The sequence below is a fragment of the Cuculus canorus genome, chromosome 10 (assembly GCF_017976375.1).
Source record: "Cuculus canorus isolate bCucCan1 chromosome 10, bCucCan1.pri, whole genome shotgun sequence".
In the NCBI taxonomy this organism is placed as follows: Eukaryota; Metazoa; Chordata; class Aves; order Cuculiformes; family Cuculidae; genus Cuculus; species Cuculus canorus.
The window spans coordinates 19,959,777-19,985,198 of record NC_071410.1 but is presented as its reverse complement, the minus strand read 5'-3'; the positions used below and the strand labels follow the sequence as shown (position 1 = coordinate 19,985,198).

Genomic DNA, 25,422 nt, shown 5'->3' with positions numbered 1-25,422 from the left:
TATTTGTTTTTGTCAACTTTGAGCTTTCGGATTTAATTTAGCTTAGATTGTTTCAGCTAAGATGAGGCACACGGCTTTCGCAGACGGTGAGCTCTCACCAAGTTTGCTTTGCTGCTTCTGTTGGACATTTTCTTGGTCCTTGCTCGGCTGGAAAGTTTGATGCTTCCAGACTGGTGTTTTTCTTTCATGGTTTATTAGTGAATCACAAAGGTCTTGCTCAACTGTATTCTGATCTATTTTACGTACTGATGATACACACTTCATGGCTCTCTAAGTTAGCAAAATTGGTTTTGTAGATAATAAATAAAACAGAAACACAACTGAAGGATCAATGACTGTTGTTTAAAATACATATTAGCCTCTGTATTCAGAGTTGACAAGTATTCCTTGTAGTTTTAAAGGTGTCCAGAGATTGGGTTAGATATTAACATAATTCAAAGTTTGGCTTTCTGATATTCAAACTGCTTGGTCTTCATTTGTAATTAATCTGTTTTCTCACATTGCACTTCAGCCTTTGGGAATTGTTTGGTTACTGAGCTGCCTTTCTTTATAATTCTATAAAAAATCAAAATATATGGTAAATGTTGCTTATTTTAGAGAGAGAGTAGAGTTGAAGAAACCCATTGTGCTGAAGCAGGAACACTGTGCAATGTCTTGCAGAAGCAAATGCGTTTTGGTTAAAAATGAAAGGTAAAGTTTTTGAGACACAAGGTAAACAATTTGACTGCATTCTGACTTCTAGAAGAGCCTACCCCTTCCAACTTGAAGTTTCTAATTAATGATGCAACTGATCGTGAACTTTCCACTGCTGCGGACATAGAAAGACAGAAAGTGTAAAGATCTAAAGCTTAGAAAAAAATCTTTCTCCTAAATTAAGAAAATAAGAGTGAGAAACCCTATAAAGAGCTCTCTGAAATATATTGATTATGAATACACAGAAGAAGAAAGATCAGTTCACAACATTCATACAGTCCATTAACCTCAAGTGGACTTACAAAGTGTGCCTGAGTACATTCTGGTTGGGGGCTGCCTGTTATTCAAGGGAGCTGCGTAGAACCCGCCGTTAGCACGTCCCATTGGAAGGGATAAGCCTCTAACAGCATCTGCGCTGAGCTTGTCTGGCTGAGCATCTTCTAGGAAGCTGGGAAATGCACTGCTTTGTTGTCCAGGCTTAAATTCTTTTTCATAACTATAGGTAAAAAATAAGTGTGTGATTTAGCTTCAGCTGACCCACGGGTCAAGCTATTGTTGTTTGTTGTTGTAATTTCTATAGTTACAATGGAAGCACTCTGGGCATTTAGGTATTTTGATTGCCAAAAGCCAGAAATAACTAGTTGGAATAAAAGTGTTAATAGTCTGATGGCTGTGTGTGAGTCATAGCCACAGTGGCCTTTGAGACAAAAGAGAGATTGCTCTGAGTACAGCAATGGAGAAAACCCTCCCTTTGTGCAGCTGTATATGCTTATTGCACATAAAATTTAAATTTAGTTACTCAGAGCACAAACGGGTCTTCTATTTGCACAGTCCAGGCTCCCATACCCCAAGATCCCTGCATCACAGAATCATTCAGGTTGGAAAAGACTTTAAGATCATTGAGTTCAACCCTTAACCTAACACTCCCAAGCTGAACACTAAACCGTGTCCCGAAGCACCACGTCTACGCGTCTTTTAAGACATTGCTTAGTTGGAGTCAATGTTCTCACTTCATCGTGCCAAGCACTGCTTAGACTTTGGGCAGTGAAAATGGCAGGGGGAACTTGGACTATAGCCTCCCGTAATGTGGGCTCAATTCCTTAAAGTATCATAGTTTAAAGGAGGTCAAAGACTTTCTGAGCTTGCTGCGAAGCATGCCCTCAAGTACCTTCTGGAACTGGAGTCTAAACTGGGAGGGCAAATTATTTGGTTATAAATGATTTGGCTTTTTTTGGTTACCTTCAGGAAATGGCCTGCAACAGAAGGTTTCTGTCAGGTTGAATTTGGGAGGGTAAATAATGCCCTTATGCTTTTGGACTTGAGAGGTGGGGTGTTTGTGCTAACCCTATGGAAGTCTCAGGATCGAAGCGCTCTGGGGTGTTTGTTTGCTCTGTGCTCAAACAGCACTTATCTCACATCACTTTTTGTGAGATTCAGTCAGCAAACCCTGCGACTGTGAACTTCACACTTCTGCTTACAGCCCGTGACACCGCCCTGGAGCAGATCGTGTTGAGTTTTGTTGCCAGTGTGAGGATACAGCCTCACGGGCTCTGGCATTGCAGCGGCACAGCTTCCTCCCCGCGGGTAAGCCTGCAGCTAGGTCAAATAACAAAAGCAAATCTTTGTTGAAGTCTTGGAAGATGTGTGTCTTCAGGAATGGGTCACGGGGTTCTCAGCTCTGTGGCCAACCTGCAGGTTTTTTTTTTCGCAAAGACTTTCTGGAAATTCATGAGAATGTGCATAGAAATTCAGGATAATCTACCGTTTTTGCTGACATGAAATTTGACTGTTACCATGAGAGAGCATCTCAATACAGAAACACCACACAGTGCCATGATGTGGGATGTCTACCTGGGTTTGTATCAGAGGCCCAGGAGCTCTGGATGGAAAGCATAACCAAACCCTGGGATGCTTCACGCTGAGGAATGGAACCACGCAGAAAAAGAGATGCAGTGTGAAGCAAGTCTAAGCAACAGGCTTGCTTTGTTTTTCTGGTATCGTAAAGGAGCAGCCTAAGTCTACAGGGACCTGAGCTGCAGTGATTTGCATCTGTTTTTGTTCTTTATTTGAGGGATTTGTTGTTAGTTTAAGGATGGTAGGACTGCTCTCACACCTACCCACCAAATGATGTTGTGCCTAGATAGATACCCTCAGCGCTGGTTTACGTAACACTTGCTCACCAAAGTGCGAACGCTTACAGTATACCATGATCTGACCTTTTTAATGGTAAAGTGATCAGGCGTGTTCGCATCCTTCTTCTTAAATAAAATTCTAGATGTGTCTGAATTGTGACGGTAATTCCCAGCTCAGACTCTGCTAGCAGAGCAAAAAACCCACATGTACTGATAAGCTCAAAAGAATCTGTTAGCATGCAATTTCCTCGTGGTCCTTGTGAAGATGTGTGGTGGCTTCTTACTATATATCAAGTAAAACCATTGGGTGAAATTGTTGAGATTAATGTGTGTTAAGAAAGACCAGTTACTCAGCCCTTGATTACCTTTTAAACTGCGGGTGAAGAGACACCCTGGGCTGTGACGGGCTGTCACCATGTTTTTGACGTGATTTAGGGCAGAAAAACAGCATTGCATGAACCGCCACTGATCTCAGGCTACAAGTTTTATTTCAGTAAAGTATGAGTAGTTTTATTTTTATTTTCAACAGCTGTCCTCACGATACTTCTCCGTACTAGTCTGATCACCTTGAGGAAGTTTTCCTATATAGAAAAATTATATAGAGCATTAATTTGCACAGAGCAGTGACATCACTGTTTTTTATAATAATTTAAATGAAAAGGTAGAAATGTTTAAATTAAATTATAATTTCTTAACTTCATTTTTTTCCCCACAGGTATTTTTTTCATTTATTTCCTTGGATTGCACTTCCATAAATTGTTGTGCAATGATTTACCATTAAATGGAGTTTTTAGAATAAATGTGGCAATTATTTTTGCTAACAGGGGTATTTTATATCAGTCTATAAATATCTAGGCATTTGTGTGGTTTAATACACACTTACTCATGATCTTTGTGTTATATTTTTTATATTAAAGCAGTACCCCTGTGGACAGCCTTCTTCCCCAGCAGGTATTATTTTATGTGATTTAAAACATTTTTGAATGGAATTGGAACTCAGTAAAAAGGCATGAAAGCATTTACAAGGAATTTTAAAAGGAATTAAGATTCATGAAATTACTTACAAATAAGCTAGGTGGTTTTTTAAATTTTCACCTTGTTTTGAAAGCAGATTTGAGATGGGTTTGGCTTTTTTTGCGACAACATATGGAAATGTGAAATTCTGCTTTCTTTGACGCTACCTCTTTAAAAAGCAGTAAGCGAAATACTCATGGGAGACAGAACTTTAATGCAAACTGACCAACATGAACAGTCCAGTACTACTTCGTTCTGCTGTTTCAGAGAACTCTTGTGTGCTGAAGCTTAAAGGCGTTAAATTACTGTTCTTACCACAACATACAATTCAATTACAAAGCTTATATGCTGCTACATATTAATAACACACTTGAAGTTGAAAACCTGTGAATGGGGTTCATGCATAGAAGTGTTAAGTAAGTTGAGTTTGTGTGTTAGTGCGTATTTGCTACAGAAATGTGACTTGGCTTTGGGACAGTTTTGCTTTTGCTTTTTCTTACCTGCTATGGAACAGCACAGATACAGCCACCAGATGCAGATGTGGAGGGAACCGTATTCCCAGTCTTGTCCGAGTAGGGAGGGCTGACGTTGGCAGCAAATATCTGCAGAGAGCCAAGCAGGGGGAGACAGGGTTTCTAGCTGGCCTGAGCGTTCCCCAGTGCCAGGGCAGCCCCAGCCGGCACTGCTTGGGGCTTGGTGGCCAGAAGGTACAAAATCACCTTTTCCAGCCAAGGATCCTGCCCACCGGTGTGTTCAGTTGCTCAAAGGAATATCAGTAAAAACCCAAGATCATTCCTACTCCCCATTTTAAGAAAGGAGAGTCAGAGCAGCCAGTCTGTGTGTGAGTCAGACAGGAAAACACTAGCCCACATGACTTGTACGTAGTGACTTTGACTACTGATGAGTAAAATACAAGAAACAACTAAAAGCTTGTTTTGAAAAGCCTTTGCTTGAAGTGCTTTTTTGCTTAATTCTTCGGGATCTCCCAACAGCTCTGCTGAACAAGAAACCATCCAGGTTAGGTCCTGCCCTGCCTTTACAAGCAGTGGCTCTGTGTATCAGAACTTCTGTGTAGAAGGATGGTAATAACAACCTGAGTGCCGAAGAGTTACGTAAAAGCTTTATCTAGGGCTTGAGATGGAGCTTGGCCTGGTTGTGAAAGGCTGGCACTTATTTACCTGGGAACAACTGGAGCTCTTGCAAGTGCCATTACAAATTCTGGTGCACTAATTGTGAATGTGAATTCCTTGGATCAAAATCTGTCCTTTTTGGGTTTAGCTTTTTTGTCTAATGCAACTGGGTCATGGATGAAGGCCCTTAAGGAGTCTTACAGTACCATGTCTGCATCTAACCTTTTTTTTGGATTCCCAAGGATGCACAGATTTGTCAGACTGTAGCTATCAACTTATATCCTGGTCAGGAATGGTGGTCCAGTGCCTTTCTCCAGGTGACCCCCCCACCTCAAGCAGTGCCAGAACCTTCAGCCTAGACAATGAAGATCCTCCTTCCCTGCAGACAGACAGTTGTGCTGAAAACATCTGACCTGGCAATGTCACTTTTAAAGGCTGCTAAAAGTCAGTTAAAGATGTAATGAAAAAGATGCAGAAAAGAGTGTTAAAGGTGCAGTAAAAGCAGAGAAGTCCTCTCTCCTCAGCCTCGGTGTCTGCCCAGCATCTCTGACCGTGCTGGCTGCATTCGGAGGTAGAGGAAAGCTGGAGGAGGGGGAAGCTTGCACAACTATTACTTGCTCTCATCATCCCAGAGGATCAATTTGCACACCATTATCTACTTTCTAACACAAGCAGGCAAGCATACTTCACTGATGTGGAGGGGATTTAAAAGTTAGCATCTGAGGAATACCTATCAATATACAGACACCATTAGCTTTAGGGGTTGTTAGTGGCTCTGCGGTAATGTGTAATGCTGAAACCCAGCAGCAGACCAGGTCCTGTTGTCCTGCTGGAGACAATGTACGTTGCTATCAGTTTATTTTTCTCTAAGGCACATGTGCTGTCTTTGGAATCTTTTAAATCTGTCTTCAGCTTAGTCACAGAGCGGAGGCTTTCTCCTTTCCTAAGCCAGCTCGGCAGACACAGCTATCTAGCAAGCCAGACTAGCCCTCTCCAGCACAATCGCAGGAAGTTATTCCAAGCCTCAGACAAATCCCATTTCTATCTCTGGAAGAGTAAAAGGTCAAAAAACACCAGGCTGTAGTTTTGCCAGCAATAGCAGCCCTAGCCATCGCAGCTCCGCACCGGGGCTGAGCAGAGGGGAGAGCCCCCTCAGCTGCTGAGTCCCACCATGGTTCTGCCCCCCTGGCAGGCCTGGTGGCTCCTGCCCACACCGCTCCAGAGGAAGGTGGAGGTGCACGGGGCTCCAAAAGTGCTTCACCGGCTGCGTCATTCCACAGGCAACGCCAGGAGCGGGAAGAAGGAAAGCGTAACTACCAGTTTACCAAAGCAGACTTACTCTGGGAGTCAGCAGAGTCCTCTGATCCCACCTGCCATATTACTGTTTGCATCCAGCCACAGCCCCATCATCTCCCAGCAATAGGCATCTTAATTAGCACAAGTCCTGATTAGCTCTTGCCCTCTGCTTGCAGTGTACTAGCAAAACAGGAGGTTTCCAGGACTCTCTGCTATTCTTTAGCAACAGCCGGGTGCTCCAGTGCCAGAGCTCCGAGCTGTCCAGGCTTGGCCGTGCCCACCACGCAGTGCTTTGGACACTTGGCTGCTGCAGCGACTGCCCCTGCAATTAAAGCAGAGACATGAGGCATAGTCTTTCATCATTCCCCACTGTTCTCATAGGATTTCAGTAACGACCTCTTCCCTCCTGTTGCTTTGCTGGCTCTTCTGTTTGGCTTCAGTAAAGAAGATACCTCATAACAATGCATACAATGGCCAGCCCACGGCCTGATGATTCACAGTGCTATGGGGCTACTCCACCCATAGTAAAAAGTTGGGTGTGATTTTGAGCAACCCTTGCCTGAGGAGCTGAGAGGACGGCGGTGCTGTGCCGACCATACCTCCCTCATCCAGGAGCAGGGGTTTGCTATCAGCACTCTCCGGGTTGTGGTGATGTGCATCACTGGGGATAGAGCTGCTCCCCCCTGAGATTATTCCCACTGAGCTGAAGAGCCCAGTCCTTTTTGGGAACGATTCCTGCAGTTTGTTTTCTACTTTTCCTTTTTCCTTCAGCTTTCCTGCTCCTCCCATTCAAGTCCTTCCAATTTTCTTGCCTATTTGGGGCTCCCCTACTCTCCCTTTGTAGATCCCACTTTAACTCTCCCTTTGAAAACATAATTATTGCCCTTGCTCCTAGGACATAAACACTGTTGAAATGACCCAGATTTAAACACAGCCTTCATCCTTTCTCCCACTGCTACCTACAAGCACCAACTGCCCTGTGATACCCACATGCTGTCGCTCCTAAATTAACCAGGTAGGAGACTAGATGGCAGACCTAGGGGGCAAAACGTTGCCTGCCAAAACAGAAGTGGATTTGAGACTTGTTGAAAAAAAGAGACCTGCAGTGAACTATAGCTCCTGTGTGGATGTGCAGAGCTACAAAGAACAGCACCTAAACCCATCATGTTGGTGCACATACAGCTGTGAGCTGTGCTGTCCTCACTGCTGTTGCCTGCTGATACCTCGCTGGCCTGGAAATGTGTTTTAGTCACTTGTTGAAAAACCTCGAAGCACTACTCCTCACCAGTGCCAGACACTTTGCTCTCTGCCAGGATACTGTATTCTTTATAAAAAGGGTTGAACAGATCTTCATGGCTCCCGACCACCACATTTCAAGTGAGGGCAGGAGCAGGGAAAGTCTTATTTGTTTTTCTCTATTAGACTGATTAGACTGGATACTGTGGGTTCAGCCCAGAGCTGAGGATTTAATAAGGTTTCCTTGTTATAAACCTGTCTGTCTCCACACCCTCTAAGACAAATGCTTTGAGCAGTGGTTTCTTTGCCAGCACGAAGGCACTGACTGTCGATGTTCTGCTCTCTTTGAGGCAAGCTGAAAGCACGATGTTGTGCCTAAACCTTCAGTTATTACACCATCCTGTGGTGGGGGCATCGCTGGTGGGAGGAGGAGGAGAATTCAGCCTTGTCTGGAAAGGGAGCACAGTGCCCTCCACACGGGCAGGAGAGCTCTGTAGCTTAACTCTGCTTTCACACTCAGCTGATCAGGAACGGTTATTTCTGGGGATAATTCGGAGTTTTTATGCATCTACTTTGTGGTTTGAGCAGATCTCAGTGTATACTGTTGTCTAGGCATTTCTGCTGTTAGTTTTTCTATCTTCATGAATCTCTCTCGTGGGACTAGAAGAAATAAAACCCGCTTAAAAACTGAAAATGAGGTTGTATGACTTAAAAAATCAGCAGAGGAACTCCAAGCCAGCCTGAATTTCACTTCAGCTCCTGTTTTGCAGTTCAAGTTGACAGCGTGACATTAGCACTAACATCAGCCACGCTTACATTCGCTTCCTTCTGAAGCACATGCAAGCACTGCAGACTGTGCCGAGGACTGCACACTTTCAGTTTTGAAGATTTATGAAATTTGGGCTGGGTGAGGTTTGGCTTTTAAGGCCAAACAACAAGGTCTTCCCATCAGAGGAAAGCAGAACGCAGACCGTGTGGTCATTACTAAGGTCAAGAGGGGGCTCTTCGAACCGACGCAGTGTGTGTCCTTGCCAGCTGGTTGGGATTGGATCATCCTGCGGAACCCTGCAGCCTCACCAGGACTAGAGCCAGATAAATGCTACAGGTGCCCCATACGCTTCCCTCCTGTTTCAGGGCACAGGGGAAGCAAGTTTATGGGAATTTACACCGAGGCAAAATGCATGTGAATGGCTGTTGCACAGCTGACGGCACTGACGTGCCATGAGTGGCTGTGAGGGGCTGCCCAAGGGCAGGGGGCTGCGAAGGCATCATCAGTCATAGCCATTTGTGAGGCACAGTAACAGAGAGGAAAGCGGGTAGCCAAGGAGGTAGTGCTCTTCATATTCTCCCCTTTCTTGCAGCTTTGACATAGGAGAGGACGGCTGGGTGGAGGTGTAACAGACCCCGACAGCCTCGTGCTTGTGGGGTGCAGCAGCACGGGTCTGAAAGATCCCTTATTTCTTTAGCTGTGGATACTGGGAGGGCACGGGGAGGCACCACTCCCCACAGCAGCATCCTATTTACCTCTGGGGAGGACCAATCCCATGTGTTTCTCCAACACCGGTCTATTCAGCACCAGCAGCAGAGGCAGTGCGACATCCCCAAAGAGCACCAGTCCAGTCCCGATGCCTTCTCCTCTTCCCAGGTCCATTCCTTTGCGCCTCCAGGGAGCCCTGGTTCTCCCGCCAGGCAGCTGGCAGCGCACACACAGAAAATGAGGCAGTCACAGGCTGCATCCACATCCTTACTGCTCCTTGGTGACCTCATTTTCTGGGTGTAGCTCAGAGTGCAAAAACCACAAAAAAAGGGATAAGGGAAGGGAGGAGAAGAGATAGAGAAGAAGTTGCAGAAAAGCAGAAATAAATGCTGTAGTTTTGAAAACGACTGTGGAAAAACCCAGCTGGCTCATTATCTTTACTTTTGTAACAGTAACATTGATCTTATTTCACCATCCCACAAGCACATACTCTTCTGATAGTTTTACAGTTTAAAAAAGATTCAGATCCGGATAGGATTCACAGCACCACTGCCTTCAACCGCGTTTATCAGTTTACATTTACTGAGAATCTGGCTTTTGGTACTTCATAGATTAGTGTTCTGACAGGTTGAAAAATGATAGAAAGGGAGCTATTACCCTTCTCCCACATTGCTCATATTTAAGATATTGCTGAGCACGTTAATTGCACGTTGTTCCCAATAGATCAAGCTGAACTTTCATTTCTGAAATCTGTTTTTACTCCCAAACTGTTCCACTATTTGTGGAGTTTGGCAGAGAGTTTTACTCCCGCTGTACTAGCAAAAAGTCTGCACTACAAAATTCTGACAACTGGCCGAACGTAACCCCAAAGAGAGGGCACCTGCTCAGGAAAACCGGCCCATCCTTTTGCAAGCTGCAGCTTCGCAGAGGAACCAGCACATTTTGGCCATGCCTGAGGAGGCAGACAATGTGTGAGGACAGGGTTAGCAGCTCCCTCCAGCCTGGGCTGTTTTGGAGCAAGCCACACCACTCGGTTGTGTTGTAACACTGATACCACAGAATTGTCATCGCGCCATCAGTCACTTCACAGCAGTGAACCACTCTAGATGTGAAATCCATGGAGTGCTGCACAAATGACCACTCTTTTTTTCTCTCTTTCTCTCCATCCCGTTTGGGGAAACCCTATTGCCTTCCCTGACACCCAGCAGCCCTCCCAGGATTTCACACACGCAGGACCTGGCCCTTCCCAGCACAGGGAGGACCGTGGCCAGCTGGTGAGGAGCAGCCTGGCTCCTGCTCTTCCCTTTTCCCGTGGCCGGAGTGGGGAAGATCAGAAATGCACTGGCACAGGGTCAGGGCGGATAATTGGGAGGCAGAAGCAGATGCCCAGCAAGGCAGTGCATCGCACCCTGTTAATTTAGTGCTATATTGGATTTGGGCTTTCTACGCTATGGAGACAGGAGGGCACTAGCAGCAGTAGATCAGGCACATTCCTGAGTGACCCCAATCTGCTGCCCACAGGCCAGCAGGTAGAAAGCTGGTTTTGGGATCCTGAACTTGCTGCCTGAGGCGTACACTGCTGCAGCAACCCGAAACCCAAGCTCTCCAGGCAAAGCTGGTGTTTGGCAAGTCTGGGGCATTTCCTGGGAAATAAGTCAGGGTACATAGTTGGTTTCAATGCTGCTGTGATCAGAGTGCGAGCCTGTAAATACAAAGGGATACCAGAATTTGGAGCGTTAGGGATAAAGTGTGCAATGTGCCAAACGTAATTGTTTTCCTTTTGCAGCCCGTTATATTCAGATGTTGAGGAAATGATTTAATATTTCTGAACATGTTGTGATTTCATCGTTTGGTTCAGCAAGGGAAGTTCGAAAAGCCATGCAAATTAAGATAAACATTAAATATGCTGTTAGTACTTTATTTGCCGTGCTGAGTGTTTTCTATAGCAGTGCTATACAGGGTATGCCGGTCCAGGGCACGTAGGTGCCTTCATGTTGAGATAAAAGTAACAGGGAACTGAAACATTTAGTCTACATGTGAGTCGCAATTGGAAGGATCAGTGTCAGGAGGAGAAAAGAGAAAGGACTGAGGAGGTGTTCAAGGCCAGGTTGGATGGGCCTTGGGCACCTTGATCCAGTGGGATGTCCCTGCCCATGGAAGGGGGGTTGGAACTGGATGGGCTTTGAGGTCCCTTCCAACCCAAACCATTCCATGATTCTGTGATTCTACGAGTGACACAGCTTAGGACCCAGTTGCACCATCCCGAGACTCTGATAGAGGCCACTGGATTTGCACCCTGGGGCTCGTTCCCAGCTCCATTGGCGTTGCGCTCCAGTGTGAAGTAGGCAGAGCATGAAATGATACACTGAGCAAAAAAGCGCAGGTCTGCAGAATTTCACAGGCAGCATTGCCTTCCCACAGTGGAGTGGAGAAATGTGCAGTTATCTCCGAAGTGTGGGAAGTTTACATGATAAATGTTTGGATACTCGAGCTGAGTTTAACCAGCTGACTTTGTGAAATGCACCTAAAACATGAAGGAAAGCGGAGCTCACAGAGTGTTGTTTCTTCAAACCCTTAGCCCTGAAAACCTTGTTTTCTTCGATGCACAACAGCAACCAAAAAAAATATTCTGACAACTCAAAGAGAATTATTAAACAAACAAAAGAAAAACTGGCACAAGGAACACTGTTTATATTTTTCCTAACATTTATGTACTTTAAAATAAAAAATGACAGGCATGGGATGCTGTGTATTATGAGCCGTATGACTGATGATGGCTTTTCTACAAACTAAAAAGAATGAAAATATAATCCTAAAAATGTTTGAAAACTAGCTCAGCTTCCTGCAAAGTGTAAAGCAGAAATTAATATAAGACAGCTTTTAAAGAAGAAGAAAGCCCAGTTCTGGAAATGCACCACTGCCTAGAGGAAAACCTAAGGGTAAAACAACACAGTTTTGTTGCTAAGAAGACAGCAGAAAGCAGCAGAAATGCAATTAAAATAGATTTTTAAATTCCTTAGCGTAGCTGGGTTTCGAATATTGTACTACGAAGTGAGCAAATGGGTGTAAAACCAACTATGGAGCAATTCCAGCCTCCTTCAGTGTTGTTGAGCTTTGGTGCAACCCCCTCCAGAGCTAGCACGGGCCACCTAATATACCCCCCAGCGATACGCGTTCGTACAGACGCATGCAAGACAGGACCAGACCTCATCCAAGGCGTTTCACTGTGTGTTTTGGTTTGTGTCTATCCCACACTCTTAGTGTGCTCTTTAATGCAATTATGATATTTTCTAAATAGGACTGACAAATAACTCTTACTTTATAATCTGGTTTGTTTTCTGTAAATATTCAGTGAGGGAATCTGGCCGGTGATGACTGGCTTTGGCTGAGCGTCTGAATCGCACAGCACTGTTTCCAGCTGGTGACTGGAGAGACTCAATTTCTTGAATTCTGTTTCTGTGACAAATATGGACCTCTCCAAATTCCAGCCTATTTCATCATAATTCATTTTCTTGCTATTGCTATTCTGACAGCCTGCCTTCCTCTCAGACTGGGTCTTCAACCACCCCTGAAGCCACCGATAGGAGTTTGCTCTCTGGCTGAAAAAAATTCAGCGTTGAAGGCAGCCTGTGTGTAACCCACAAAACCCAGGCTAGACCCATGAAGGGAGAGTTCATCTTCTGATGTGGTTGATAGAAAGGCTCCTCATCAGTCCAGATTTTTCTTTATTCAGAGAATTCCTTCATATCGTGTTTCCATTTTTGGGAATCTCTGCATTTCTCAGAGCTTCCTGTCAAGAAGAGGACCCGGCCCCCTCAGAACAAGTGGGAGCTTTGCCATTTGCATCAGTGAAGTTTAAATGTCACCGCAAAGGCCGGGTGGTTCCCGTGGGACTGATTTCAAGCCAATTTGTAGATCCCAGCAGAGATCTTCAGAGTCTGGATAGCTAAGAGCGTGCAGTGAAATCAGTGTGCCCCTCCACATGCCTAAATCCAAAGCTCATCTGGATACTAGATAGTTGCTGTTATGATACTGGACCTATTTCTGGGTTTGTATCCATCTTCGTACATATATCTAGAAAGGCTGATTCTTATTTTCAACAAATGCGACCTGCTCTCTAAGACAAGTCCTCCCACCCATGTGCGCCTCCTCCCTGTTTTTCTGCTTGCCTCCTGCACACTTCCTTTCTCCAGGCAATTTTAGGAGTGAAATGAAGTGCAAAGGTCAAAGCCTTTGCAGCACGTAGCTGTGAATTCAATAAGGATGTAAAAAAAAAAGGACAGTCCAGATTTGGCCCAAAGTGGATGTGGAGGATACGTCTTTTGACTCCTGGGCGCTCCAGCCTGGGAGGTCAGCTGAGCTGCTGAGCAGAGCCCTGAATGCAGGTTCGTTTCCCTACATGAACCACATTGTTATGATCAGGCAAGAGTGTTACAGCGTAAACAATTGTGGCTTTTATTCTGATCCTGCTGGCTACTCTGGTTTGCTTCACTAGGTCCAACAGCATGTTGTTGAAGGGTTTGTTTTAAATAAATAATAATAAAAAAAGAGGCGGTAATGTGGTCCCCTACTAAAAGAGTCACTTCACCCAGTTTCCTGTTTATGTTCCCTCTTTTCGGAGCTGCCACATCATGTGAGCACAGACAGTTATAGATAGGCTGTGTGACTGTTGCTGACCTCACACCACATGTTCAGTTGACAAGGTGAAACAGCAAAATTTGTTCTGTTTGTGTAGAGAATACTGAGAAAAATGCCAGTTCCAAGTAAAATAGAGGGAGAGTGACTCCCGATAGCCCCAGGCAGGGCACAATCTCCAGGCTCGAGAAACCTCCAGTTCTTTCTGGTCTTTAACTGCTTTGCACATCTGTATTTACATCGTGCTTGTGAGTTACAAGAAAGAGAATTAGCCCCAAATCTACTCCCTTCCTTAACAAAGCAAGTTTGGAGTCTGTCCATAAAAGCTATTAGTTTAGCAAATTTGCTCAAAATTTGTCCAAACTCCAGTCCCTTTGGTATATACATTTATGCTCACTTCCAAAAATGACTGAAAACTCCTGTGACTTAGCTAGCTTCAGTCATCCAGCAGATGCTTACACCCAATATTTGTATTTCAGAACTGCTGTTTCTTAAACAACCTAGGATCAGCCTAGTTTTTATTAAGATCTCAAAGATCCATGCAGAGCCCTTTGAAGATGTCTGAAGGTTACACAAGACCCTAGGATTAAAGCCATCCCAAGAAATCAAAACTCACCTCTGTTCAATATTATATCTTGTTTACTATGTTGGTATTAAAGAATTTATTGTGAATGAGTTAGAGAGATCTTAAGGGTTTCCAGGTCATTTTATCCAAGCAGTTTTTCTGTAACAACTGGGAATCCCTTGCATGTGGCATGAGGTTTCAGTGGCACTTTTCTCACTAAGAGAATGTGAAGCTTTGTTGTTGAATCCAGGATGACCTGTGTCGGTGTGTTAGTTTTTCTTTTCAAGGGTTTCAACTCATTTCTGTAAAAAGCCCAATCCTCCATCCTGAGAAATCAGGGATTTGTTTCCCAGTTAACTGACCAGAGGAGATGCACTAAGCCAGACCAGCAGTTCTCTGCCATGTTGAACAGATAAACAAGGATTTCAACTGGAAAACTCGCACTGTGGATTGGTTGAAGCCAAATGCTCAGATGTGGCTGCGTACCTGAGAGTGTACAGATGAGCATCCTGATTATCAGGAACACCACGTAACTTCAGAGGCAGGTGGATCCCCGTGACAGGTGAACAAATCACAGCATATGTGGCATGTAACAAGTACGTACCAGTCGTTAAGTGCTTTAGGATTTATGGGTGAAAAAAAGCACTCCAGAAATTTAAGCTGCATTCAGGATGATAATAATAATAATGTAATTTTAGATACTACACATAAACATACTGTGAAGGACTATGGAACTAAAACTCTTGGCTAGCTGGCGAGGCTGTAAACATCCTCATGTACAGAGTCCTGCCTGTAGGTCTTTGTTGTCAGGAAGCTTAAATGCCTGCAAAAATGTAGCAGCAGCCAGGAGGTGACATTTGGGGAGAAGCTTAAAGGAGTTAATGTTACACAGTGCCTGCCCTTAAGAAAGGAAAAAATGTGCCAGAGGACCGGAGGGCTCTAGGTGGGAGGAGATCCTTGAATGGCTTTAATCACTTCAGTGCTGTCTTCTGCTGCTGAGAACTCTACTTGGAACTGCGACCTACTTTACATCCCTATTGAAAGTGAAGAGGACAGACAAAATGAAACAGAAAGGAGAGCATGAGGATGCTTAGGATGAGAGATAACGTCCACGGCTAGCTGCCCCAGCAATTGCTGCCCCCACCCAGCATCACGGCTGCTGGGGCTGCAGCATGCAGGGATCCAGGCAGAGGGGCAAGGACACGTGGCCCAGATCGGTGTCGCTCCACCCAGGTTTGCTCACTCATCACAGGTTTGCTCACTCATCACTTTGATGAGAGCCAGTGGCCCAGGCGCGGGTGGCGAACTCAGAGCTGAGGCTTTACTAGGAACATCCCGGCTGCACTAGGGACATCACAGCTGCCTGGGCTCTGCCCCACCTGAAGGCTTCCCAAGCTTGCGCGAATCTCACACTGCAGCTGGCTTTCTTTTCCTTAGCTTGGTTTTTCACCATTTCTCCAGATCACTTTGAGTGCCTCTTTGTAATGATGCCGAGTCACAAAAATTCCAGTTGCTTCCTGAAAGCGTGTGAGACTGTCTTGACTGTCTTGTTAGTCCCCATGAAATGCAGCCAAGCACAGTGGGGGAGCCACTTTATTTATTTATTAATATCAACTGTGTCATTTTACTGGCACTCTGCAGATGCTGTCGAGGTTGCTGGCCAGCCCTGGGCACTCGGTGCCTCTGACAAACCCCACTCAGCCACAAGCCTCTCCCTGGGAGGTGCAGCCCTCCGGGGCACGGCAGGGTTTCTGCCCTGTGGTGGCAGTTAGCTGTAATTTCATAATGACTGATGGTTATGCTTTCTATAAATGAGCTCAAAGGGGCCCGCACATATTTGCAGGGCAGCTGTTAACAAGAAAAGATGCAAGATTTCAGCACCACTGCTGTCAAAATAGGGAGAAGAATAGGGAAACGGGGTGGGTAGCTTATTTACTTCATGCTTGGGTCAAGATTTCACTGCTAAATGAATCCACTGAGACAGGATTGCCACCCTGCCATCATTTCTAGAGTGTTTTGTTGCTGTGGATTTCACAGGTAAGGCTTTATCAGTCTGGAGCCGTTTCTGTAGCCGTGGGACACTAGTAAGCAGTGAGCTCTGTGAAGCATTGGTGAGGACAGTCCAATCCTGCCTGCACTGCATGTCCCAGAGCAGGGCAAGCAAGCAGCGCTGCAAAGCCATCTGACACATTTCAGTCCCTCCAGGCAACACGGAGCCACGGTGTTTTTCTGGTGTGGTAGCATCTGTTGTAGCTGGGACCAAAGCCAGTGAATTTTTCCCTGTAGCAAAATCTTGTGGGATGAGATGCCCCATCTGTATCTTCCCCTGGGAATCTCAGGGACCCATCTGGGTGGCATCACCATAGCAACAGCATTTCTGCTTTGCAGGAGAGCCTCTTGACACCCACATGCCAGGAGCCACGGGGAAAGCAAGGAGGTGACAGCAGTGCTACTGCTCTTCACCCAGCAGTGTCTTGTTGAGCAATTCTTACTTGCATGAGGAGCAAGGGGATGCTCTGTCAGCTACCAAATGTCTTTGAAGGAAGCCTCTAACCAAAATGTTTATGAGAAGCACAGTTTTCATTTCGTTACTGCTCTTACTGAAGGACAGGGGGCATGAGAGAAATGACATTTATTCATCCAAGCGTCTGCCTCCTTCCTCCCTCCTCAAAATGCAGTGGTGTTATTATTAATTTTACTTTCAGAACTAGTTTTCTTGTTTTCCACAATGTTTTTATGGACTTAGAACACCCAAGTTTTTGTGTCGCTATGACTGTGACCTTCATGCCCAAATGAACCTATGAGGTTTACAAAGAATCTGCATGTTTATTAAATAGCAGTGACTCATGCTGTTGCAGATGTTTGTATATGTAAAGCACCATAAATATTATGGATCAGGATATGGACAAGCAATGGGAGTGTGTGTAGGTTAGCAGGCAACCTATGACTCTGGGACTTTTTCCCCTTTTTTTTCAGTGTGTGTCATTTTTTCTTCACAAAGCCCAGGTTTCTTTTTGTAAGAAACAGAAACAAAGCAAGCCTCTCTGCTTCTACAGGACGTCATCCTAGATGCTTTATTACAAAGCCTTCATGGCACTTATAGAGCACGAAAGTTTTTGGTTGGCTTTTTTAGTCAATGAATACATCAGATGTATCGGTCGCACCTTGAAAGGCAGAAGGTATTTCCCCTTCCACTATGCACCCATTGCATCTCCTCTGAGGAAGACTCATGAGGACTTTCTTGAAACAAGATTAGAGTCATACTGAAACTACAACAGTCAGAAAGATGAGTGACTCAATAAATGACTCGCAACTTAGCAGATGAAAATAGTTTTAAACTCTAGTCTGTCCTGAACTCATTATATGATGGTCTTTTGCACAGGACAAGACAGACCGTTAGTGATATTCTCTGTTGGAAGGAGTTTTGTGTGGGAACACTGGTCAGCTCGGAGCTTTTTCCTGCCATAGCTGAGCCCTAACCCTGAGAATACAGAGCTGTAGTGGGCATGAATAGGCACGGGAAGGGAGAGCTGATGCATTTCCAGGACCCATGGGAATGCACCTCAGCTTCCAGGCACCCAAGCAAAGGAAAAAAAGGTACTGTAGAAAATCTCTCCCTCTGTTCTCTAGGTTAAATAGAATTACATGCTTGTGGAGGCAGAGGAAGGCCGTAAGGGGGAAATGTTCCTCTCTGAAATTGAATATTTATTGATTTTTTCTTTCCCAGCCATAAACTGTGAGTTTCGGCCTCTCACTGCTGCTGAAGTGAGGTCTGGGTCAAAAATAAGGGAAACCAGACAGCAAGGGAGACAAAATCCAAGAGAAGCATTAAACCAGTGGGTGATAGACAATGAGCTCAGCTGCTCCCAGAGTGCAGTACATGGACATAGTGGAACGGACAAGCAGGCAACCTCATTAGGGAGAGATTTTGCAGAGCAGATGAAAGCTGCAGACCAACAGCCACAAGTGAAATAGTGAAACCATCACTCCAGCTTGGGGACAGGCTGGGTGGTGTAAGAGGTCTTTTTCATCTCAGATTTCTGCAAGAGTCAATCGATTGCTATTACCAAGCAATACGGGCTACAGAGCAGAAGGTGTGAACCCTTCTGCAAGAGTCTTGCAGTCTGAGGAGTATGAGCCGCTTGGGGCTGGCCCTTTTCTCTTGAAAGGGTGGCACGAAGATCTCAACAATGTCCTCAGCTCTTTGAACATGAGGATGATTGCCGCGGACCGGGCCTGACTCGTTCCTCCTTCCCTATGCACAGGTCCCTCTTGCAGGGACTGTAGTCTGCAGTTCCAACGCTTCCCACTCCTTGTAGCTGGGGGAAACTCTTAACTTATGTGGTCTTAATAGGCTTCGACATCAGCTGCTTACAAACCTGTCTACGTAGGAATTTTAACTTCCTCTTTTAAGTCATTTATAGGAAATGCTATAAAGTTCCACTTATTTTTCCCCCTCAAAAAAAAGTTTAAAAACCTGTTCTTTTAAAAAAAAAGACAAGCTTTGAAAACTTGTGTCAAGCGATGGCTCTCCTGCAGGACTATTATCCTGCAGCTCTGTTAGTTCTCTAGCCCCAAGGACGCCTCAGGGCTCACGGCAGCTGAACCGGTGAGCAGCATGATGCCCTCAGCCAGCCGCAGGAGGGAAGCCACTCCAGCTCCTTCTCTTGTGGGATTTGCTGCTTTCTCCTTCCCAGGGAATTTGCCAGATGAGAGCAATCCCAAACGTTCAAATCTTTCACAGTCCTCCCCGTCACTGTGCTCTCAAACTCTTCTTTCAGTGCCAGACCTCTCTACAGCAGGTTTGGGGATGAGCACGTCCTTTGCCCAGAACACGACTGCAAGGCCACCAAGTGGGTGAGGAATCAACATATCTCTGCTGATCGTTCTGCTTCCCCTTGCCATCCCCTCTCCTGCATTCTGTAAAACGAAGATGATCTTTATGGGGAAGTCAGAAGTAGTAATTTAGCTGGTAAAGAATTTCAAGTTTGTGGGTTATGCCATGTTTTGTTATTAAAACCAGGAAAAAAAAAATCCAGAGGAAAAAATCTATTTCAGGCCAATCAACCTCATTTAGTTTGTATGTGCTCTCATTAATTATTTAGATCTCAGATGTTGGATATTTTGTACATACAAATGAAAACATGGTCCTCAGACAGCAGGTAAGCAGTGTAAGTCCTTGGCTAAACCTTCCCCACACAGGCACTCAGCTCCCATTCTGGCCTTGTTTACCATGTAGCTGTTTTTTTCAGCACATAATAGGTTCGCTCGTGGCCTGTTTTATCTGATGTTGCCACAGCGGAGCAAACGTTAGCATGTAATAGCAGCCCTTTTTAAACCTCACCCTACTTATTCAGCAGAAGCAGAGACGTCTGATTGTGGAAGTAGCAATTGCTTTCTTAGAAATCCTACTGAAATTGAAACAGAGCTATTCCTCTTCCTTTTAGAAGTAGCTCTGGAATTCCCGAAGTGAAAAATTCAGGAGCAAGAAGAAAACAGTGATAGCTTGTGTTGCACAGAGCAACGTGCTGGCGTCCGACCAACACTGCTGCAAATTCTTTCTTCCTTTTGGCACTGAACTATTCCACTTACAAAGGGCAGATGAAAATTGTTCTAGATTTATTTTGGCTCTTGTCTGATTGTAGTTGTGCTTTTCTGATAAAGCATTCTCTCTAATGCCAAAAAAGCTTTGGAGGACGTGTAAATATAACATTATAATATCATTCCTTCATCAAGAAGGAACTAATTTCAGGAGGCCCCCAAATGAATGTAATATTTCTTCTGGACGTGTAGATCTTTTCCATAGTGTAAGTGAGGAGCCTAGGCTGTATCCCAGGAATCCTTTCCTATTTAAGTGTATAGGTTACTTCATCTCAACCATGCGAACACAATCTTTCACCCTTAAATTGGTCCATTTTCTCTTGTACATTTGGCAGTGTGTGCAGCTCCAGACTAAATATTGTCAGATATTATTGTCTCTGATCAGCCTGATCCTGGCTCTGCGCAGCAAACACAGCACAGCTTCTCTGGGCACAGGCTCACAGTGATAACGACTGTGCCTTACAAGCCGTGAGAAGGAAGGTGTTGCAGAAACACAAGGGTGCAAGATGACCGTGCACACAGTTGCTGCCTGGGATGGGACGGAGAAGGGAGCAGGGAGGTCCTTGTGGTACCATGGGGTGCTGGCACAGGGCACTCTTCCCCAGAGAGGGGTCTGTGAACCCTGGGCAGGTGCCCATCGCCTTGCGTTGTGGTGCCAGCGCAGGCACAGCTTCTGGTTTGGGTGAGTGATGCGGAAGGGGAAGAAGGCGTGCGTCGCACTGCACCGTGTCCTGGTCTGTGGGTGAAGGTCGTGCTGCAAAGACAGAAATCCAGGGATGGTGGGAAGTACTGTAACAGGAGAAGGAGGAAGCAGCCTCGTGACTGGTAAATGGCAAAAAGAAAACTACCTAGAGCATACAACTATGTAAAACCTCAGCATGCTCTGCCATTGGGCTGGGTTGGGCTGGAGAGGAGCCATGGGGCATGACTGCCTGCATTGCCCAGCAGGGGCTGGGAAGTGCCAGGCACCCTCTGCACCTCCAGCCTGGCGGTGAGGAGCCCCACCCCCTGCTGCAGCAGGGTGGACTGCATGGGACTTGTGTTGCCTTGAGTCCCTGCGAGCTAAAATCTGCTGCCGCTGCATTGTCTAACCAAGGGCCTGCCAGAGCTTGGCTCCCAGTGACACCACTGCGCTGCATCCCCTTCCTCTGGGGAAGGGAAACATGAAGCTCGTTGCAGGCAAATGCCAGGAAAATGAGGAGAGAATGTTTGATAAAAATATTTATTGAGATAAAAGCCTCATGCTGAAAGGTGTGCCAAGCCCCCTGCTTTGCATGGAGCAGGGCGAGTCCTCTGTGCTGGCAAGGGCAAGCCTGCTTGCGTGCATTTGCAAGTAGGCTAGCGGTGCCTCAAAAGCTCAGTGCGCTGTACACAGCATTTTAGGATAACCAAAAATGTTTTGGAGCACAACGTTTCACAAGTGAAGGCGCGTGTCGCTGAAAGTTAGAGAATGGACATAAGAGGGAGACAGTGAGGGGGACTGGATATGTCAAATGGGAGAAGAGGTGCAAAAGATGGTCCTTCAACCCCAGCAATGAGGGTCGCTATGTCGGTAGCCAAAGCTGCTTTCCTCCTGAGGAGTGGAGGGAACAAATGGAGCGCAGGGAGGCAGGGTGCAAGTGCGCTCTGTGTGTGGATGCACTTTGGTAGAGTCATAGAATCATAGAATAGTTAGAGTTGGAAGGGACCTTAAAGATCATCTTGTTCCAAATCCTCACTGGCTCAGGCTGCCCAAGGCCCATCCAAGCTGGCCTTGAACACCTCCAGGGATGGGGCAGCCACAGCTTCCCTGGGCAACCTGGGCCAGAGCCTCACTACCTTCATGGTGAAGAAATTCTTCCTAATGTCTAGTCTAAATCTGCCCCTCTCCAGTTTGTACCCATATAGTAGTACAATAGTAGTAGTATAGTAGTAGTATAGTAGTACAATAAAGCAAGCACCAAGGGAAGAGTTGGTCCCATTCCCTCTCATCCTTCTACCCGCTTCTGGTCTGCCTGTGCCCAGGCAAGGCTGGGTGTTGGGGCTACCAGCCCTCCCTATTTTCCACAGGTTTTGCTCCATGAGACATCTCTTTTTGGTAGCAAGCATGAAGCGTCCCTGGCATGGGGCAACAGGCAAGCTTACGAGGTGGTACCAGCAAACTCCATGGACCAGGTGCACCATCACCCTGTGGTGCTGCCACCCTGCTGTGCCACCTGCACTGATTTCAAGGGGCTTTAAGTACTTAAATGTCTTTGAAGATCTCAACCTGTGAGTGCTATCTCAGGCTGCACCTATTTAAAGGTTGCCATCCTTCAGTGCCTCTCCCTCCCCTGGGCTCCAGGTCCAGCGGCAGGTTGGTGTCACGGGCAGAGTGTTTCCATTGGTCGCTTCAGCTCACAGCAAGGCACCACCATCAGTTTCTGAGCACATAAATATTTGGGGCCACAAATGGCACTGCCAAGGGCTGTTAGCTTGTCCGAGCTTGCAGTATCATCGAGGGGCAATTCCTCTGTCCCTTTCTGCCCCTCACCTTCCTACACGTTTCCTACAGTTCATGTGTTACCCCCACAAGAAAGAACCGTTCTGTTTTCAGCCGGACGGGGGGCTGGCTGCCTGCATGGGCCCCGCTGCAAGCCTGCGGAAGGCAGTGAGGGCAGCCGTGTGGGAGATCATAGAATCATAGAATAGGTTAGGTTGGAAGGGACCTTAAAAATCATCTAGTTCCAACCCCTCTGCCATGGGCAGGGACATGTTGCACGGGACCAGGCTGCTCAAGGCCCATCCAACCTGGCCTGGAGCCCCTCCAGGGATGGGGCAGCCACAGCTTCCCTGGGCAACCTGGGCCAGGGCCTCACCACTCTCATAGTGAAGAAATTCTTCCTTATGTCCAGCCTAAATCTGCCCCTCTCCAGTTTATACCCACTGCCCCTCGTCCTTTCACTACAAGCCTTCATGAACAGCCTCTCCCCATCTCTCTTGTAGCCCCTTCATGGTATAGGAAGGTCGCTCTAAGGTCTCCTCGGAGCCTTCTCTTCTCCAGGCTGAACAACCCAACTCTCTCAGCCTGTCAAAGCCTGTCTCAGCCTCCTGACATGGAGAGGGAGGGCCCACCCAGGGCCCACCCAGGGCCCACCCTTCCCAAGGGCAGTGCCGATTTGGGCAGCTATCGGCATTATTTCCCTTCAGCCCTGTGTTCATGGCTGCCCAGCTATGATAGCCAGTGTTTTCTCACACAGCCGCAGCCCCGCTCTCCCCTCACAGGCTGCACTGACTGGGCACCTCTCTGTCTCCAGTCTCATAGCACCAGCCAGATGATAAGCCTGATCAAATTGTGTGTCTGTAGGGAAACAGGTTATTGGGCAGCTTCTCAGCTTGTACAAAACCAAAGCCGGCAGAGCCACAGCCACTCACCCCACGCTGAAGCCAGCCTTTGCCTCTGAACAGAGGGACTGTGAGCTTTTCCACAAAGTACAGCTGCACTCTTGTCTTTCCTCTCACTGGCTGCTCAGGCTGTGCTGAAATTACAGACCCCTTTACACTTAGGAAAATTCAAACGCTAAAAAAATGGGGACAGGTACTGGACCATCGTGCCTAAGGGTGTGGTAGTGGCCAATGCGCAGGGAGCCCCGAGCTGACCCCAGCCTCGAGGCTGAGCTCTCACCTCCCCGCAGCTGCACGGATGACAGCTAGACAGCTGCTCCCCCATCCCACCCTATCCCATCCCATCCCATCCCATCCCATCCCATCCCATCCCATCCCATCCCAGTCCCTCCACCCTCAGCTTGCTCATATGCAGGTGCTTTCCATCCAATTTCCACCAGAAGAAGCCAAGTATATTTGAGAGTGTGTGTGTGTGTGTGTGTGTGTGCGGGCTCAGGCTCCTGAAGCGTGTCTCTCTTGGTTTGTAGGGGAGAGACTGTGTTGGGGGGGTGACCTTTCTGTCCTGGGGCATCTGTGGGATGTGCATTAGGTCTGTGTGGCACTTGCATTCCCCGTGGCGGAGATGTGGACTCTACTGGGACTATACACGTGAGGTACCTATTGGATTGTATTCCGCTGTTGAAGCTTGCTAGTCAGGGAAGTGTTTTCTCCATGTAATGTTTTTCCTCTGTTTCCATTTCCTTTGAGGGAGTTGTGGTGGTAGTGTTCTTTTTTTCCCTATCTCCCACAAAATTAGACTTGTCTGAGGTTATCTCAGTAATCTGTTACCTTTAGCTACTTTCAACAGAGACCAAATCACTCTCAAACCTCAACAGGTCATGAGGGCAAGACTTAATTTTCTTTGTGCAATACACTTTGCACCTCACCTCTGCTTCCTGTTTATTCCTGATGTGACCCTCCTCTCTGAACCCCCCTCCTTTACATAGGCCAATATATGTTTGTTCAGCCTTGCACGAGCGCTCTATGATATTTCATACTCTGGTCTCTGTACATTGTGTTTGAAGAATTCTTTGCTTTCAAAATAGATTAAGGTATTGTCAGGCTGAACAAACTTGCTTCCAGATAAATTTTGGTATGAATATTGACAGACTGTGGAAAGCTTCTGGCACTGCAGGAAAGTCTCTTTCGAGTAGAACAAAAAAAAGCTTTTTTTTGACAAACGATTGTCACTATTTTTTGTTGATCATTTTAACTATCACCATGCCCGTGGGAACTAAGTGTCAGCAAAATGTATAGTGCCTGTATTGATCCTAAACTGTACATCTTAGCAGAAATGCCCTCAACTCAGTTATTTTGCCTTAAGCCCAGCGGATGTCTGTCTTCAAGCTGAGGGGCAGAAACACTTTTTGCAACACACAAGCGTGATTATTTTTTTTTTTAACTCTAACACAAGCTATCACCCAAATTTAGGTCATTGTAACAAGTAATTTTGCAAAAACACTTGACTAGGATTCAGGTAGGAGGTTGTGGTGGTGGTGGTTGTTCATATGCTTCTTTAATGAACTTTTAACTCTGAAGGTGACTAAAGGAACCCGTGGCTGTGCAGTTACTGTAGGACACAGCTTTATCCAACAGTTTTTATGGAGTTTGGTAAGAGGGAAGCCTCTAATGTCTTATTTCAGCTTTTCTGTGTAGAAGAGAGCTTGGGGTGGATTTCTTCTGACACTTGGTGTAAGTGTGTTGGTGACAGCTGTAATCAACAGAGAGGTGCTTACGCTGCTGATGAACAAGAAACAGCTGCTAGGAAAAAAAAGGGGGAAATATGTTTTGTTCCTGGAAACTTGCATACAGCATTATAAAGCGATGGAGTGTATTAATCCTGCCAGAACTTCATTTAAGCCTATATGGGACCTGTATCTTTAGTCACAAGGGTCTAAAAGACAGCAGTGCTCACCAGGTTTGGTTTGGGTTGACTGGAAGCATTGCCTGCATAAACAGACCTCCTTCTGTAAGGTTTGGAAGTTTTATGTTTAACTCTTTAGCACTACAGCTCCCTTAGGGTTTGTTTAGGGCTTTCAGAAGTAATTGGTAGCTCATTAACAGCTTTTTGTTAGCACTGAAAACCATAGGAGGGAATCTGCAGGGGTCACCTGGAGCCCTTGGCTTTGCTGGGCAAAAGGTGTTTGTTGCCAGATAGTAGCTGATGTACTGCAGGGTACAGTTCTAGATGTTTTCATTTCACAAAGAAAAAGGTGTTATCTGTTCTATAGATGCGATGGT

General features: G+C 46.1%; 1 protein-coding gene across 2 annotated transcripts in view; it reads left to right on the top strand.

Moving 5' to 3' along the window:
• Positions 1-25,422, top strand: part of GAB3 (GRB2 associated binding protein 3) — a 67,569-nt gene that overhangs the window by 22,015 nt on the left and 20,132 nt on the right. The window lies entirely within an intron of this gene.